The 14,081-nt window shown below is 47.7% G+C and overlaps 1 protein-coding gene across 2 annotated transcripts in view; it reads right to left on the bottom strand.

Annotated features, from left to right (window-relative positions):
• The window catches only part of P2RY2 (purinergic receptor P2Y2), an 88,973-nt gene that overhangs the window by 13,733 nt on the left and 61,159 nt on the right, over window positions 1-14,081 (bottom strand). Inside the window, exon 1 of one of the 2 annotated variants that reach the window (XM_056561232.1) lies at window positions 10,421-10,456. The exons of the other annotated variant lie outside the window; for it this stretch is intronic. The gene's annotated coding sequence lies outside the window, so the exon portion shown is untranslated. Of the gene's footprint in view, window positions 1-10,420; window positions 10,457-14,081 lie in introns of those variants that run through there. 2 annotated transcript variants of the gene reach the window in all.

Raw genomic sequence — 14,081 nt, forward strand, 5'->3', positions numbered from 1 at the left:
CAGTGCCTGGATTCCCCCAGACATGGTGCTGCCCCCACCATGATCACTGTAGGGATGGTATTGGGCAGGTGATGGGCAGTGCCTGGTTTCCCCCAGACATGATGCTGCCCCCACCATGATCACTGTAGGGATGGTATTGGGCAGTACCTGGTTTCCTCCAGACATGATGCTGCCCCCACCATGATCACTGTAGGGATGGTATTGGGCAGGTGAGGGGCAGTACCTGGTTTCCCCCAGACATGATGCTGCCCCCACCATGATCACTGTAGGGATGGTATTGGGCAGGTGAGGGGCAGTACCTGGTTTCCCCCAGACATGATGCTGCCCCCACCATGATCACTGTAGGGATGGTATTGGGCAGGTGAGGGGCAGTACCTGGTTTCCCCCAGACATGATGCTGCCCCCACCATGATCACTGTAGGGATGGTATTGGGCGGGTGATGGGCAGTGCCTGGTTTCCTCCAGACATGATGCTGCCCCCACCATGATCACTGTAGGGATGGTATTGGGCAGGTGATGGGCAGTGCCTGGTTTCCCCCAGACATGATGCTGCCCCCACTATGATCACTGTAGGGATGGTATTGGGCAGGTGATGGGCAGTGCTTGGTTTCCTCCAGACATGACGCTTAGAATTGAAACCAAAAAGTTAAATCTTGGTCTATCTGACCAGAGAATTTTGTTCATCACAGTCTGATCCTTTAGATTCTTTATTATAATCTCCAGGCCTCATTTGTTATTACTGCCATAAGCCCAGATTGGTGGAGGCCGCAGTGATGGTTCTGGACCTTCTGGACGTTACTCCCATCTGCATGCAGGATCTTTAGAGCTCAGCCAGAATGGCAAATTTTACACATGGGGTTAATGTGACTAAGACAAGATCAAAGCATGCAACAAAAATCTATGCCACGCAAGGGGGAAAAAATCCTTGGTATGTCCCAATTTGATGTCTTGCATTTACAAGATCTCTGATGGCAATCGTCTTATGAAGGGAATATGTATAGCAAATAAAAACAATTCTGGAGAACAGAGGTCGTGTGACATTTATTCTGTTATGAAGAAAATGTCGCAGAAAATTAAGTTTGCAATCCGTGACTGCCGGGGGCTGAGGGCAAGGCTGACCCGCCACAGGGCTGAGAGAGTCTAGGATTGTGTGAGGGGCCACATGTTCCCACAGGACACAATGACAAAAGGGACTTCGGGAACCACTTGGGTGCAGGAAACATGACTGGGCGGGTGACCGGACTGGGTAGGTCACAAGACCCCCTAGCTCTCATTGTTGACGCTTTAGGACAAGGGTGTAGAAATGACTCTACCGGTATCTGCCACAGATGTTTGTACAGATTCTCTGTACAGTAAGAGGTTGTTATTGTTACCGAAATAAGTGGATGGATTTTGTCTGTATGTTTTGGGATATAAAAACCCCTTGATAGATTTGTCTCAGATTAAACATAATAACATATAAGAGGTGGTACTCAGGGGTACTAATCAGTAGTCAGGGATCCTAGATGGACTGTATTGATCCTGCCAATAATGCCAAAATGCCGGGTTCCTTCCCCTCCTGACCCAGGCTTGTGGGGTAACCACGAAGGGTGTAGGTGGATGGGGCAGATGGTATTAACCCCAGGGGCAAGATGTTATCAACCCCTAATGTTTGTGATGCCAGAGTGGTTTTTGGGGATCAGTAACCACCCAAACAATGTCTTGCCCTGCCAAGGTTAGGCAGGGCAAGTAGAGTCAAAGACCAGGTTATGGTTTAACGGAGGCTTTACTGAGGTCAGACAGTTGTTACAGTCTTTACAGCTCGGCCAGAATCCCAGAGAGTTAGCCAGTAACACGGAAAGGGCCCTGCAGCTTGCTTGGGGTTGCGGTACTTTGGATCAGACTTCCATACAGCCACTCTGAATATAATTGACTTGACTGGTAACTTGACTTGGTTGTAGGTAGAGACAATAGACATAGATGGCTGGACTTACTGACAAGTGCAGACTTGAGGCCTCCAGGTGTACTGGATGCTGGATCTGACATCTGTGCTTGGCTGTGCCTCAGCAAAGGTCTGGTGTAAGAGCGAGATTGTAATGGCCGCCCCTCTTATAAAGGGGGGCTGAGCCAGAAGCCCATAGGTCAAGCTGCAGGTCATGTGTTTTACTGGTGCTCTCTGGGTAACATGTGATACCATAACATGTGATAACTCAAAGGTCCTTTAGACAATTACATTAGTCCTCCAAAGGTCCTTTATACTGTCTATACATTAGCATACTGACTATATACCTATTACAATAAATAACATTGTACTAACAGCAGGAGTGTTACGCCGAGCGCTCCGGGTCCCCGCTCCTCCCCGGAGCGCTCGCAACATCCTCGCTACTGCAGCGCCCCGGTCAGATCCACTGACCGGGTGCGCTGCGATACCGCCTCCAGCCGGGATGCGATTCGCGATGCGGGTGGCGCCCGCTCGCGATGCGCACCCCGGCTCCCGTACCTGACTCGCTCTCCGTCGGTCCTGTCCCGGCGCGCGCGGCCCCGCTCCCTAGGGCGCGCGCGCGCCGGGTCTCTGCGATTTAAAGGGCCACTGCGCCACTGATTGGCGCAGTTGTTCTAATTAGTGTGTTCACCTGTGCACTCCCTATGTATACCTCACTTCCCCTGCACTCCCTCGCCGGATCTTGTTGTCGTTGTGCCAGTGAAAGCGTTTCCTTGTGTGTTCCTAGCCTGTGTTCCAGACCTCCTGCCGTTGCCCCTGACTACGATCCTTGCTGCCTGCCCCGACCTTCTGCTACGTCCGACCTTGCTCTTGTCTACTCCCTTGTACCGCGCCTATCTTCAGCAGTCAGAGAGGTTGAGCCGTTGCTAGTGGATACGACCTGGTTACTACCGCCGCTGCAAGACCATCCCGCTTTGCGGCGGGCTCTGGTGAATACCAGTAGTAACTTAGAACCGGTCCACTAGCACGGTCCACGCCAATCCCTCTCTGGCACAGAGGATCCACCTCCTGCCAGCCGAATCGTGACAGTAGATCCGGCCATGGATCCCGCTGAAGTTCCACTGCCAGTTGTCGCCGACCTCACCACGGTGGTCGCCCAGCAGTCGCAACAGATAGCGCAAAAAGGCCACCAGCTGTCTCAACTGACCGTGATGCTACAGCAGCTACTACCACAGCTTCAGCAATCATCTCCTCCGCCAGCTCCTGCACCTCCTCCGCAGCGAGTGGCCGCTTCCGGCCTACGACTATCCTTGCCGGATAAATTTGATGGGGACTCTAAGTTTTGCCGTGGCTTCCTTTCACAATGTTCCCTGCACTTGGAGATGATGTCGGACCAGTTTCCTACTGAAAGGTCTAAGGTGGCTTTCGTAGTCAGCTTTCTGTCTGGGAAAGCTCTGTCATGGGCCACACCGCTCTGGGACCGCAATGACCCCGTCACTGCCTCTGTACACTCCTTCTTCTCGGAAATTCGAAGTGTCTTTGAGGAACCTGCCCGAGCCTCTTCTGCTGAGACTGCCCTGCTGAACCTGGTCCAGGGTAATTCTTCCGTTGGCGAGTACGCCATCCAATTCCGTACTCTTGCTTCCGAATTATCCTGGAATAATGAGGCCCTCTGCGCGACCTTTAAAAAAGGCCTATCCAGCAACATTAAAGATGTTCTGGCCGCACGAGAAATTCCTGCTAACCTGCATGAACTCATTCATCTAGCCACTCGCATTGACATGCGTTTTTCCGAAAGGCGTCAGGAGCTCCGCCAGGATATGGACTTTGTTCGCACGAGGCGTTTTTTCTCTCCGGCTCCTCTCTCCTCTGGTCCTCTGCAATCCGTTCCTGTGCCTCCCGCCGTGGAGGCTATGCAAGTTGACCGGTCTCGCTTGACACCTCAAGAGAGGACACGCCGCCGCATGGAGAATCTTTGCCTGTACTGTGCCGGTACCGAACACTTCCTGAAGGATTGTCCAATCCGTCCTCCCCGCCTGGAAAGACGTACGCTGATTCCGCACAAAGGTGAGACAGTTCTTGATGTCAACTCTGCTTCTCCACGCCTTACTGTGCCTGTGCGGATATCTGCCTCTACCTTCTCCTTCTCTACTATGGCCTTCTTGGATTCCGGATCTGCAGTAAATTTTATTTTGGCCTCTCTCATCAACAGGTTCAACATCCCGGTGACCAGTCTCGCCAGACCCCTCTACATCAATTGTGTTAACAATGAAAGATTGGACTGTACCGTACGTTACCGCACGGAGCCCCTCCTAATGTGCATCGGACCTCATCACGAAAAAATTGAGTTTTTGTCCTCTCCAATTGCACTTCCGAAATTCTCCTTGGACTACCGTGGCTTCAACGCCATTCCCCAACCCTTGATTGGTCCACAGGAGAGATCAAGAGCTGGGGTACTTCTTGTTTCAAGGACTGTCTTAAACCGGTCTCCCTAAGGCTTATATGGACTTTGCTGACGTATTTTGCAAAAAACAAGCTGAGACTTTACCTCCTCACAGGCCTTATGACTGTCCTATTGACCTCCTCCCGGGCACTACTCCACCCCGGGGCAGAATTTATCCTCTGTCCGCCCCAGAGACTCTTGCTATGTCTGAATACATCCAGGAAAATTTAAAAAAGGGGTTTATCCGCAAATCCTCCTCTCCTGCCGGAGCTGGATTTTTCTTTGTGTCCAAAAAAGATGGCTCCCTACGTCCTTGCATTGATTACCGCGGACTTAATAAAATCACGGTAAAGAACCGCTACCCCCTACCTCTTATCTCAGAACTCTTTGATCGCCTTCAAGGTGCCCACATCTTTACCAAACTGGACTTAAGAGGTGCTTATAATCTCATCCGCATCAGGGAGGGGGACGAATGGAAAACTGCATTTAACACCAGAGATGGACACTTTGAGTATCTAGTCATGCCCTTTGGCCTGTGCAACGCCCCTGCCGTCTTCCAAGACTTTGTTAATGAAATTTTTCGTGATCTCTTATATTCCTGTGTTGTTGTGTATCTGGACGATATTCTGATTTTTTCTGCCAACTTAGAGGAACACCGCCAGCATGTCCGCATGGTTCTTCAGAGACTTCGAGACAATCAACTTTATGCCAAAATGTAGAAATGTCTGTTTGAATGTCAATCTCTTCCTTTCCTAGGATACTTGGTCTCTGCCCAGGGACTACAAATGGACCCAGATAAACTCTCTGCCGTCTTAGATTGGCCACGCCCCTCCGGACTCCGTGCTATCCAACGTTTTTTGGGGTTCGCCAATTATTACAGACAATTTATTCCTCATTTTTCCACTATTGTGGCTCCTATCGTGGCTTTAACCAAGAAGAATGCCAATCCTAAGTCCTGGTCTCCTCAAGCGGAAGACGCATTTAAACGGCTCAAGTCTGCCTTTTCTTCTGCTCCCGTGCTCTCCAGACCTGACCCATCTAAACCCTTCCTATTGGAGGTTGATGCCTCCTCAGTGGGAGCTGGAGCGGTCCTTCTACAAAAAAATTCTTCCGGGCATGCTGTTACTTGTGGGTTTTTTTCTAGGACCTTCTCTCCGGCGGAGAGGAACTACTCCATCGGGGATCGAGAACTACTGGCCATTAAATTGGCACTTGAGGAATGGAGGCATCTGCTGGAGGGATCAAAATTTCCAGTTATCATTTACACCGACCACAAGAATCTCTCCTATCTCCAGTCTGCCCAACGGCTGAATCCTCGCCAGGCCAGGTGGTCGTTGTTCTTTGCCCGTTTTAACTTTGAAATTCATTTTCGCCCTGCCGACAAGAACATTAGGGCCGATGCTCTCTCTCGTTCCTCGGATGCCTCGGAAGTAGAGGTCTCTCCGCAACACATCATTCATCCTGACTGCCTGATCTCCACTTCTCCAGCCTCCATCAGGCAAACTCCTCCAGGGAAGACCTTCGTTTCTCCACGCCAACGTCTCGGGATTCTCAGATGGGGTCACTCCTCCCACCTCGCTGGCCATGCGGGCATCAAAAAGTCCTTGCAACTCATCTCTCGCTTCTATTGGTGGCCGACTCTGGAGACGGATGTTGTTGATTTTGTGCGGGCCTGTACTGTCTGTGCCCGAGATAAGACTCCTCGCCAGAAGCCTGCTGGTCTCCTTCATCCTCTGCCTGTCCCCGAACAGCCTTGGTCTCTGATTGGTATGGACTTTATTACAGACTTACCCCCATCCCGTGGCAACACTGTTGTTTGGGTGGTCGTTGATCGATTTTCCAAGATGGCACATTTTATTCCTCTTCCTGGTCTCCCTTCAGCGCCTCAGTTGGCAAAACAATTTTTTGTACACATTTTTCGTCTTCACGGTTTGCCCACGCAGATCGTCTCGGATAGAGGCGTCCAATTCGTGTCAAAATTCTGGAGGGCTCTCTGTAAACAACTCAAGATTAAATTAAACTTCTCTTCTGCTTATCATCCTCAATCCAATGGGCAAGTAGAAAGAATTAACCAGGTCCTGGGTGACTATTTACGGCATTTTGTTTCCTCCCGCCAGGATGACTGGGCAGATCTTCTACCATGGGCCGAATTCTCGTACAACTTCAGAGTCTCTGAATCTTCTTCTAAATCCCCATTTTTCGTGGTGTACGGCCGTCACCCTCTTCCCCCCTTCCCTACTCCCTTGCCCTCTGGTTTGCCCGCTGTGGATGAAGTGACTCGTGATCTTTCCACCATATGGAAAGAGACCCAAAATTCTCTTTTACAGGCTTCATCTCGCATGAAAAAGTTTGCCGATAAGAAAAGAAGAGCTCCCCCCATTTTTTCTCCCGGAGACAAGGTATGGCTCTCCGCTAAATATGTCCGCTTCCGTGTCCCCAGCTACAAACTGGGACCACGCTATCTTGGTCCTTTCAAAATCTTGTGCCAAATTAATCCTGTCTCTTACAAACTTCTTCTTCCTCCTTCTCTTCGTATTCCCAATGCCTTCCATGTCTCTCTCCTTAAACCACTCATCATCAACCGTTTCTCTCCCAAACTTGTTTCTCCCACAACTGTTTCCGGTTCTTCTGACATCTTCTCCGTGAAGGAGATACTGGCCTCCAAGACGGTCAGAGGGAAAAAAAATTTTTGGGTTGATTGGGAGGGCTGTGGTCCTGAAGAGAGATCCTGGGAACCTGAGGACAACATTCTAGACAAAAGTCTGGTCCTCAGGTTCTCAGGCTCCAAGAAGAGGGGGAGACCCAAGGGGGGGGGGTACTGTTACGCCGAGCGCTCCGGGTCCCCGCTCCTCCCCGGAGCGCTCGCAACATCCTCGCTACTGCAGCGCCCCGGTCAGATCCACTGACCGGGTGCGCTGCGATACCGCCTCCAGCCGGGATGCGATTCGCGATGCGGGTGGCGCCCGCTCGCGATGCGCACCCCGGCTCCCGTACCTGACTCACTCTCCGTCGGTCCTGTCCCGGCGCGCGCGGCCCCGCTCCCTAGGGCGCGCGCGCGCCGGGTCTCTGCGATTTAAAGGGCCACTGCGCCACTGATTGGCGCAGTTGTTCTAATTAGTGTGTTCACCTGTGCACTCCCTATGTATACCTCACTTCCCCTGCACTCCCTCGCCGGATCTTGTTGCCGTTGTGCCAGTGAAAGCGTTTCCTTGTGTGTTCCTAGCCTGTGTTCCAGACCTCCTGCCGTTGCCCCTGACTACGATCCTTGCTGCCTGCCCCGACCTTCTGCTACGTCCGACCTTGCTCTTGTCTACTCCCTTGTACCGCGCCTATCTTCAGCAGTCAGAGAGGTTGAGCCGTTGCTAGTGGATACGACCTGGTTACTACCGCCGCTGCAAGACCATCCCGCTTTGCGGCGGGCTCTGGTGAATACCAGTAGTAACTTAGAACCGGTCCACTAGCACGGTCCACGCCAATCCCTCTCTGGCACAGAGGATCCACCTCCTGCCAGCCGAATCGTGACAAGGAGAGCCCCCAAGTCACTGACAGGGCCTAAGTGTAGTATAGCACTATGTTCTGTACTGGGACATTACATAAGCATGCAGCACTATGCAGACCCTTTGTTTCTTGTACATAGACCTGGAGTTATCTTTGATATAGTGGCACTCTTACAGTGTCCTCCATTATATTTCTGATGTAAGCTCAAAACCTGATGTGAACAGTGCCTAAGAGGGTGCAGAGAGTCTATACCTGGCCTCTGCCGTTGTACGTGGCATTGTATATTTACATTCTTTGCGATGTCCACATTGAAGGCGTTCTACCTACACGTTGTTTGACTGTTTACACTGCTGACAAGTGATCAATCACCTCCAAACAAATGGCCCTCGCAAATCAACCTGCACGCAAAACTATACGAAAGTCTCAGCAGGTTGGAGGGGCCGCCATACTCAGTCCACACGTCTGTTTCTGGAAAGGACAAGTCCGGGAGGTATTTCCATTTATGAATCAGCTGAGCTTTATAGGACTCCAGATAAGAGCGTCCATTACCGCCAAACACAAATACCGATTGAACAGATCAGGAATCACTGTTCCCGTAGGCGATGATCAATCTGTGAAGAATCCATTCCTGGATTCGAAACTCGTTGCTTTTAAAAAACAAAAATCGTTTGGTTACTTTAATCTTAACAGAATTACCGGAAATCATTGTCCCTTTTTAAAGGGGTTCTCCATAGAATTTTTTTTTTCAAGTTGATTGGCAAAAAGTTATACAGATTTGTAAATTACTTGTATATAAAAATCTTAACCCTTCCAGTACTTATCAGCTGCTGTATACTCCAGAGGAAGTTGTGTAGTTCTTTTCAGTCTGACCACAGCGCTCTCTGCTGACACCTCTGTCCGTGTCGGGAACTGTCCAGAGCAGGATAGGTTTGCCATGGGAATGCACTCCTGCTCTGGACAGTTCCTCATATGTCAGCAGACAGCACCTTGGTCAGACTAGAAAGAGCTATACAACTTCCTGTGGAGCATACAGCAGCTGTTATGTACTGGAAGGATTTAGATTTTTATATAGAAGTAATTTACAAATCTGTATAACTTTCTGGCACCAGTTGGTTTGAAGACTTTTTTTTCTTCTTCAGAGTAACCCATTAAAGGGTTACTCCGCGTCCCAGCGTCCGGAACATTGAGTTCCTGAACGCTGTGTGCAGGCTTTCGTGTTCACGCCCCCTCGTGACTTCACACCCCGTCATGGGACGTCCCGCCCCCTCAATGCAAGTCTATGGGAGGGGGCGTGACGGCCGTCACGACCCCTTCCCATAGACTTTCATTGAGGGGGCAGGCCGTGACGTCACGAGGGGGCGGGCGTGAACACGGAAGCCCGCAGCACAGCATTCAGGAACTCAATGTTCCGGACACTGGGGAGCGGAGTAACCCTTTAAGGGTCACAGATCTTCACGCATAGGTCACGAACCTGAAAAAAGAAGTCCCCATTTTAAGGAAGCATCCAGCCTTTTTTTTTTTTTTATGTCTGAAACCAATTTATCTGGTGGTATGAAAAAACCCAGTAAGGGTCAGACTTCAGTGACCCTTACTGGAAATGATTCTGGTCCCACGTCATCTCTTTAACTAGTTGCGTAGGTCATTAATTACCGACTGGTAAGAAAGGAAGAAGTCTGCTTAAAATTCTTCCTGATGAAGTTGATAAGGGGGGGGGGGGGGGTCACTTACTTTTTCCCATATGGATGGAGAAATCCTAATCATTAAGGGGGAGATTTATCAAAACCTGTGCAAAGGAAAAGTTGCCTAGTTGCCCATAGCAACCAATCAGATCGCTTCTTTCATTTTCCACAGGCCCTTTTGAAAATGAAAGAAGCGATCTGATTGGTTGCTATGGGCAACTGGGCAACTTTTACTCTACACAGGTTTTGATAAATCTCCCCCTAAGCGAATGGCGTCAGTGAGATTTTTTTTTTCCTGGAATGAGGTCACCTGACTCGAGTAACCGGCGCGGCCTGTATATCGGCCCCTCTCGTTGGTCAGGTTCTTGTACTCAGGGTATTTCTCATTGTTTTGTTCGCACAATAAAAGACCTCATCGCTACGCGACAAAAAAAGATACTAAACAACACATCGCGAGCTGCGTGACACCAAAAGAGGATGGAACAATATATAGCGGATAATAAGCTAACCACGGAAGTATTTCCTAACCAGTGTACCTCCAGCTGTAGCAAAACTACAACTCACAGCATGCCCGGACAGCCAAAGGCTGTCCGGGCATGCTGGGAGTTGTAGTTTTGTACAGCTGGAGGCACTCTGGTTGGGAAACACTGGTCTATAACCTGTAAACAATCGAATCTGGTCACAAATGGGGGAAGAGTGGTGCAGTTGCCCATAGCAACCAATCAGATCGCTTCTTTCACTTTCCGCAGGCCTTGTTAAAAATGAAAGAAGCGATCTGATTGGTTGCTATGGGCAACTGCACCACTTTTTCTCCACACGGCTTTTGATAAATCTCTCCTAGATATCTTCACTTCATCCTGTCCTGAGATGGTTACCCACAATGCATCACTCTGTCCTATATCAAGCAGGGGCTGGTGACACATAAGAAAAAAAAGACGAACAGGCCCCTTTAAGAGAACATCTCCCATCTCCCCCCCCCCCCCCCCCCCCCCAAGTAAGTTGAGCCTTATATTGGGTGAGGTTTTTGTGTTTTTTTTTTGGTAACTCAGAGAACAAATGTCCTCACAAAGGACCAAGAGGAAATGACACCTGATCTGGATGTGGGAAACATGGGGGATATTTCTGTCTCCGTACAATAAGGGATCCATTCATCTCACACTGAGAAAAGAAATAGAGAACAGAGGCGGTGGGTGAGAACCCGAAACACCAAACACCGGGAAATAATCGACCCAATGTGACGGAGAATTCACCAGAAGAAGATAAAAAGAATAAGAAAAATGAGATAATGAATAGATATGAGATAGATAGATAGATAGATATAAGCTAGATAGATAGATATAAGATAGATAGATAGATAGATATGAGATAGATAGATAGATATGAGATAGATAGATAGATATGAGATAGATAGATAGATATGAGATAGATAGATAGATAGATAGATATGAGATAGATAGATAGATAGATATGAGATAGATAGATATGAGATAGATAGATATGAGATATATAGATAGATAGATATGAGATAGATAGATAGATATGAGATAGATAGATATGAGATAGATAGATATGAGATAGATAGATATGAGATATATAGATAGATAGATATGAGATAGATAGATATGAGATAGATAGATAGATATGAGATAGATAGATAGATAGATAGATAGATAGATATGAGATAGATAGATAGATAGATATGAGATAGATATGAGATAGATAGATAGATAGATATGAGATAGATAGATATGAGATAGATATATAGATATGAGATAGATAGATAGATAGATATGAGATAGATAGATATGACCTAGATAGATAGATATGAGATAGATAGATATGAGATAGATAGATATGAGATATATATAGATATGAGATAGATAGATATGAGATAGATAGATAGATATGAGATAGATAGGAGATAGATATGAGATAGATAGATAGATAGATAGATAGATATGAGATAGATAGATAGATAGATAGATAGATATGAGTTAGATATGAGATAGATAGATAGATAGATAGATATGAGTTAGATATGAGATAGATAGATATGAGATAGATAGATATGAGATAGATAGATAGATAGATATGAGATAGATGTGAGCTAGAGAGATATGAGATAGATAGATAGATAGATAGAGAGAGATATGAGATAGATAGATATGAGATAGATAGATAGATAGATAGATAGATATGAGATAGATATAAGATAGATATGAGATAGATAGATATTAGATAGATATGAGATAGATAGATATGAGATAGATAGATATGAGATAGATCGATATGAGATAGATAGATATGAGATAGATAGATATGAGATAGATAGATATTAGATAGATATGAGATAGATAGATATGAGATAGATAGATATGAGATAGATCGATATGAGATAGATATGAGATAGATAGATATGAGATAGATAGATATGAGATAGATATGAGATAGATAGATATGAGATAGATATGAGATAGATAGATGAACACATTCCAGCCATTGTCATGATGACCTATAGACATTTATTTCCTATGTTCTGTACACATGACCTTTTCATTATAATGACTATAAATAACTTTGTCTTCTCATCTGTCCCCTGCAGTCACTATTCTGCATAGCAGAGCTGACATAAGACTTCTATTGTTTGCTCTGTTAGTTCTCTAGTAAATTCGGTCTCATTCATACACTCAGTGGTCGGAGAGGTCGCTGGTGCCTGTACACACTGCGCAGTCATCCAGCCAATGTCCCCCCGGTCACCGACCTCTCATCCTGGACTGGAAGGTCACATACAGAGGTTCTTCCCACTTCATCTGTAGAATTCCTCTAATCCACCAATAATATGGAGGACACATGGCGGATAAGAATTATTCTAGATTCTTTTCCCACGTGGTCCCAGGCCGGTTGTGCTGCCCCCTGTATGTCACATTGGACACAGGAAAACCATTACGAGGAGGAGATGTTATCGCAGCATTTTACTTGTCATTACTTGTACTCAGGAATGTATGACGGCTAATAAAACGTCCTGAACGTACGGCAGGAGTAAAGTCCTGCGAGCTCACCATGGGGACAGAGCGGATTTCTGTGTTCCCTTTGTAAATGTGCCTGGAGTCGGTCCTTATGCTCAAATTTTGCTCAAAAAATTCCCTCCTTTACGTTTGTGTTGAGTGCGTATAAACTGCGCCCAGTGGAGTACACGTGCACATCATTTTGCACAATTTAAAAAAAAGTTGTGCAAATGTTATATAGCTGGGAAAAACATGTAAGCAAGCACGCCCCCTAGAGGTTAATAATCTACCCTATGGTAAACAGAGAAAAACTCAAAATTCCTTGGCTAAAACATCAAATAAATTCTGCGCATACAAAAGAGGGCAACAATTGGCATTGATTATTTTTAGCCTACTTTATCGGAAAAGTTCTGCTTCATACATCTCCTCTTTGTGTTTCAGTTCTTCCTCATTTTCAACATCTCTGCTTGCCATCAGTGAATGGGAGAAAACCTGTACAGACCTGATAATTCTCATTTTTGAGGGCTTGTTACGGTTATATCCAGTCTAGACGATCCTCCGTGGACCCCAAAGTGACACATTCTACCAGCACTGATACATTGTATCGAACAAGAACAGGAGATCCGGTCTAGATGATCTTTTATGGGGCTTATGGGGTAGAATATATAAATTTGGAGTCTGCAAAGGATAGTCTAAACCCGATCTCCTGTCCTTGTTTGATACAATGTATCAGTGATAGTAGAATACCGTATTTTTCGCCCTATAGGACGCACCGGCATATAAGACGCACCCAATTTTAAAGGTGCAAAATCTAGAAAAAAAAGATTCTGAACCCAACACTGATCATCAGCCTGCGGACCTCCAGATGTTGCAAAACTACAACTCCCGGCATGCCCGGACAGCCGTTGGCTGTCCGGGCATGCTGGGAGTTGTAGTTTTGCAACATCTGGAGGTCCGCAGGTTGAAGACCACTGGTATAGGAGGTAATACGTGTCCCCGCCGCTCTGGACCCGTCACCGCTCGTCACCGCTGCCCTGGATGTCGCCCTCCATCGCTGTCGCCGTGTCCCCAACGCTCCGGACGTCTTCTTCCCCGGGATCCACGCTCTCCGTCACATCATCACGTCGCTGTCATCACGTCGCTACGCACGCCGCTCCTACTGGATGACGGGACGGCATGCGCGACGACGTGATGATGACGAAGGAGAGCGCCGGCCATGCAGGGGATCCCGGCACGGAGCAGACACCGAGGAGGCAGGTAAGGTCCCTCCCGGTGTCCTGTAAGCTGTTCAGGACACCACGATTTCACCGCGGCGGTCCCGAACAGCCCGACTGAGCCGGGTTAGTGTCGCTTACGCTTCAGATGCGGCGGTCAGCTTTGATCGCCGCATCTGAAGGGTTAATACATGGCATCACCGCGATCGGTAATGTCCTGTATTAGCCGCGGGTCCTGGCCACCCGATAGGTGTGTATTCGCCGTATAAGACGCACCAACTTTTCCACCACAGTTTTGGGGAAGAAAAAGTGCGTCTTATA

This window comes from Hyla sarda, chromosome 2, assembly GCF_029499605.1.
Source record: "Hyla sarda isolate aHylSar1 chromosome 2, aHylSar1.hap1, whole genome shotgun sequence".
NCBI lineage: Eukaryota > Metazoa > Chordata > Amphibia > Anura > Hylidae > Hyla > Hyla sarda.